This window comes from Microtus oregoni, unplaced genomic scaffold (genome assembly GCF_018167655.1).
Source record: "Microtus oregoni isolate MIOR12 unplaced genomic scaffold, Mior012 000050F_003, whole genome shotgun sequence".
Lineage (NCBI taxonomy): Eukaryota > Metazoa > Chordata > Mammalia > Rodentia > Cricetidae > Microtus > Microtus oregoni.
The window spans coordinates 358,462-363,367 of record NW_024543227.1 but is presented as its reverse complement, the minus strand read 5'-3'; the positions used below and the strand labels follow the sequence as shown (position 1 = coordinate 363,367).

Here is a 4,906-nt window from a genome sequence, read left to right as displayed (position 1 = left end):
TGGATTGGTAAATAATAATGAAACTTATACCTACCTGAGTATAAGAAGATGTCTATTGTCATTATGGGGAAAAGTGGAAAAATACAAATTACGTTTTATATTTGGTGACTTGGACTTCAGAGATTGCCCCATGGTTAACAGGACTTGCTGTTCTTACAGAAGACCTGGGCTGGGTTCTCAGCACTCACTTGCTGGCCCACAATGGACTGCATATCTGTTTCTAGGGGAAACAACACCCCTTTCTGTCCAAAGCAGCACACCCTGATCCTGAAACCAGAGCAAAAGAAACATACACTGACCCTGAGACTAGAATCAATTCACTGGCCCTGAAACCAGAGCCCAACGTTTTAAAAAGGCCAGTGAAATAAACACACTTTGCCCCTGAAACCAAAGCCACAGAAACACACTCTTCCACTTACCAATTCAGCGAAACAAACTAACCAATCTCTCAACATAAAAGGAACCAATCCCAGAGCAGGAAAACAAGCTAATCACTGAACATGAAACCACAGTGTACCTGTTCAGTTGGGAGCTGCCTTTCACACTCTTGCAGGGTCAGCCACCTCCTGGACTCTTCCCTCCCAGTGAATCTCTTGAATGAGGCTTGGGTAAGACCTTCTTTGCCTAAGAAGAACAGAGAAGCAATGACTTCAACTGGGGTCAACTGGAGGAGAGGGGAGCAGAACTGGAAAAGTTTCTCTTAGCAGAGCAGAGTTGTTACTCTTCTGAGGATCTAAGCAGAGCTGTAACAACCTGGCTAGGGTAACCCTCCCCTACCAGAGCAGAGCTGTTAATTTGGGGCAAACTTTCCCTGAAGCAGGGCTGTGAGCTCCTAAGCTTAAGGTGAATTTGCGGTATTCATTGATGCCATCTTAAATGGATTCCTCTAGCCAATACTGGGACAAATGGAGCATGGAAATAGAGAACGGCAATAGATGAAAACAGTTTAGGAAAATGGGTGTTGAGCCATACTGATATAAGTCAGCACATGAGTAAAGAAATATGGAGATAAGTAAGCAGTGTACTACACACCAGGTCATCATTGAAGAGGACCAGGAGAATTATAACACATAACCTATCACAGCAGTAAGTGATTAACTAACTTTCACAATATATATCCAGGGACATATTTGCACAAGCATGAGTATATACACAATACACACTAACAATATTCAATGTAAACACACAGCTCTCACCTCGAAGGAAGAAGTGAGTTCATTCTGGAATCAAATATCTGTGAATAAACATGATTGAGACAGGTTTATGTTAGTACAAATTGCATGTTACAATGTGGAAACAGTTTCATGAAGTTTTTATAATAACAGAATGAAGAAACTATAGACTCTCCTTCAGTGCATTGGAGATAATATTAAGTAGACTATTATGGTAAAGCAGAGAAACCTCAGCTACTAGCTGCTATGTGATGACACACAGTACTTTGACTCGCAGAAGCTTAGAGCTTTGTTAAGGAGACATATTCTGATATTTTAAATGTCAGGTCCAACGTCATCTGTTAGTGACAAGGTGTTAGGTAAGTCCAACACAGGGGGCCCAAGGAGTGGCTACTCATGGGCTCAAGAGAACACAAAGGAAACTGTAATTAGGCATTGGGACTGCGACTTCCACCATCTCCATATCACTGCAGGTCTAAGAGTCAATCAACCAGGCTTTGCAGACCAGCCTCTGCCAAGGAATTCCTGTACACACACACACAGACACCTCTCATTCTCACTCTCCTAGCTTCCTGTTATTTACTGAGAGCTCAAGGGGTACAATCACGTTACAACAGACTCATCTCTGACCACACACAGGATGGTGAGAGCTACTAAATTATGTGGTCTGAATGAGATTCCTGTGACGATGGCCATGGATTTGTCTCTGGGACATTTCTCTCATTTGTTTCAGACTGTCAATAATAACCTGTAAATGCCGATAAGAATTTAACGACAAACTGCATTACACATCAAATAACGTTTTCATCATGGGATAATCCATGCTTTCAACAAAAAATATCCTTTGTAAGTTTCATTGACACTTGTTTCCTGACAGTTTACAGAAGATTTAATAATTTGTTCACAGAAAAAACAATATGTATAAATTTGTTTAAAAACTAATACCAGTTATAGATGAATCAAAAAGTACAAATATTTGTGCATTATCCTGACAGATAGATCCATAGTGCTGATAGGCCGAGAGATTTCCAAACATTGCTGAATTGGAGACAACCTGTCTTAATGAAGGACAACTATGTTCGCAGCTCAAACAATTCATTATTAGTAAGATGTCTGTTGATTCAAAACTGAGCTACAGATTGGATGCACTAACAACAAAATAGCACTTATTCTTTTTAAAAATTGAGTGGATAACTCTAAACATTGTAGACTAAATATATAGCTTGTGTAAACCTTAGAAACAGACAAATGTTAGAGAACAGCATTGCCTGATAGGAGACCTCTGTTTGAACCTACAGTAATTGGACCAGCATGCTATTGAATCAAAGTTGGCAAGAAAAAGTCCAAAACCAACATTCCACGCTCACATCCACACATTTACAGACCACTGCCTATATCGAGTCAACATTTTTCCTGTACCTGATGCTGGCATCAAGCTTGTGTGTAGTGCGTGTAGTGTGTGCTGAGAAGAACTGACCATACTCCTGCTGCAGCCTCCCAGGCACTGGGATTACTGGCATATGTACCATGATTGGATAATTGGAGAACTGATGTTTCACAAATAAACAAGGCAATTTGATGCATAAAGATGGCCTTTCAGGAAGCAATACTGAGGCAAGTGTATATCCATACCCACAAATATAAACTAGGACCTACATCGTATCATATGTGAAGACCATTCAAAATAAATTACGGATGTAAAAATATAAAAATCAGCCTATAAATGTCAAACAGAACACAAGAAGAAAATCCCTGTCACTGAGTGCCAGGCAAAGATTTCGCAGACAAGACACCGAATAAAAACCGTAATTGAAGAACTAGAGAAGGTGGGATCTTACAATTTAAAATCTCCCGCTCTTCCAAAGACATGGATGAGAATTGAGATGATAAGTCTGAGGCTAGGAGAAAAGTTAGAAATACATATATCTGATAAAACATTTCTAACATTTCTATGAAACATACGGAAAACCTCAAATGTCAGCGAGCAATCTCACGCACAGAGTGGGAAGTCGGGATCACAGAGTGCTCATTTGGCCTCATCTCCCTCCTGCTCACTCTCCGACAACTCCCCTCCTGGACAATGGCTCCAGCACAGCCCTGTACATAACAGCACAGGAGGAGGCAGAATGGTCCCAAGTCTCTCTCCTTCCGGAGAAACACAGGCTGCAAACCCCAAGGTAGGAGTGGTCCTACTTGGGTCTGGAATCCCTGCATCTGCCTCCCAACCCTCAGAAAGATTCTGGTGCTCACCTCCGGGAATCCATAAGCTCAACTCAGTCCAAACACCAGGAACTGAATGCTCCTTTCCAGGACATCGTCCGGTCGCCATTTGAAAAGAGTCGCCATAATGACCCCGGTTTCTATGACAACCGCAATGCTGCCTCCCCCTTAGTAACCAGGAATGGCTCCGCCCAGCCCTCCCTTACTTCCTCTCAAAGGAAGAACTCTTCACCCTTGTTTTCACCCAAGAAAGCATACCCATTAGAGAAACTGTCCCCACTACGAATGCAGAGCTTTTCTTTTTTTTTCCGCTCTGTGAACAAAGCATATCCCTAAAAGCCCGACCACATTGTACTCACCAGACCATGGTGGTATCTATGGAAATGTCGTCACAAAGATGAACATTGCTGTCACGGTGACAAATGAGCAATTTTATCCAATAATTAGCTATGCATATATAACCTCATCACGGGACTTTAAATTTTGGGACACCTTGTACAGAAACATCCTGAAAAAAGAAAATCAAAGGTTAAAAGTATTGTTTTGGAGATGCCGGGGCTCAAACTCGGGGCCTCATATATGCGAAACATGTGCTCTACCTCTGAGCTACATCCCCACACCTGGTAACAGCTTCATCAAAGCCCTTGTGAAGTCAGAGGAACCGCGCCAACGTTCAGAGTCTCTGCAAAGGGTCTGCATCAGGTCCTTTGAGCATACTGGATTCCAGGTTGAGTTTAGTGCTTTGATAGGATTCTTGGGACATTTGTTGCATGAGAAAACAATCTATTTTCAATCAAAGGAAAAATAATAACAATAAAAATAATAACAACAACAATTATAAGAACAAACCTTATATTCTTTGAAGCATGGTAAGCTAACAATGAATGATACTTTGAATTACTCAGTCCCATCAATTTTACTTCAACTTTACCTGCAGGTGGTTCAACATGCCAGTATCATAGGGAATTAATAATAATATGTTGCTGATATGCGGTCATATTTCAGAGTATGGGTAGCTTCCTGAAACCCTCTCTAGCATACCTCCTTTCTCTTTTAAAAGACGCCTTAGTTTCCGGGCTTGAAAGGCTGTTTTTATAATCTTGGTCAGGCCGCTCATTTTGTTTCTTAACGTTGCCAATACTGTCCATCACTCCATTTACGGCAATAACTAAATGTGCGGTAGCTATTGGTTCACAAAACCCTAAGGTGCTGTCACTTTCTGCATGTTTATGTATCTCACCGCATGCTTTGTAAGTTTCAAAAATGAGAGGTTTTCTGAAATATGTCCTCTTTTCATACATCACCTAGTATATGTCTCAATATACAAAATCATTAAATAAATATTTCATGTATGTTCAGATGAGTTAGAAAAGTGAGTATTTTTAAAAAGAAAACAATCTATTTTTTTCATTTACATACCATCCAAGTTTCTATTCCCTCTCCTCAGCCCATTCCCTCTTCTTACCCGTCCCCCCAACCTTCATCTACTCCTCAGAGAAGGCAAGGCACATTGC

The 4,906-nt window shown here is 41.0% G+C and overlaps 1 long non-coding RNA gene and 1 other non-coding gene across 2 annotated transcripts; both read right to left on the bottom strand.

Annotated features, from left to right (window-relative positions):
* Nucleotides 1-207: 207 nt before the first annotated feature.
* On the bottom strand, nt 208-3,480 carry LOC121436750. Its single transcript, XR_005972755.1, has 4 exons — nt 3,423-3,480; nt 1,197-1,234; nt 518-624; nt 208-267 (listed from the first exon to the last, which is right to left on the bottom strand). It is a non-coding gene; the product is annotated as an uncharacterized LOC121436750 (long non-coding RNA).
* Nucleotides 3,481-3,936: 456 nt separating this feature from the next.
* Trnaa-cgc lies at nt 3,937-4,008 on the bottom strand. The gene has a single exon. It is a non-coding gene; the product is annotated as a tRNA-Ala (tRNA).
* Between the last annotated feature and the right edge of the window lie 898 nt (nt 4,009-4,906).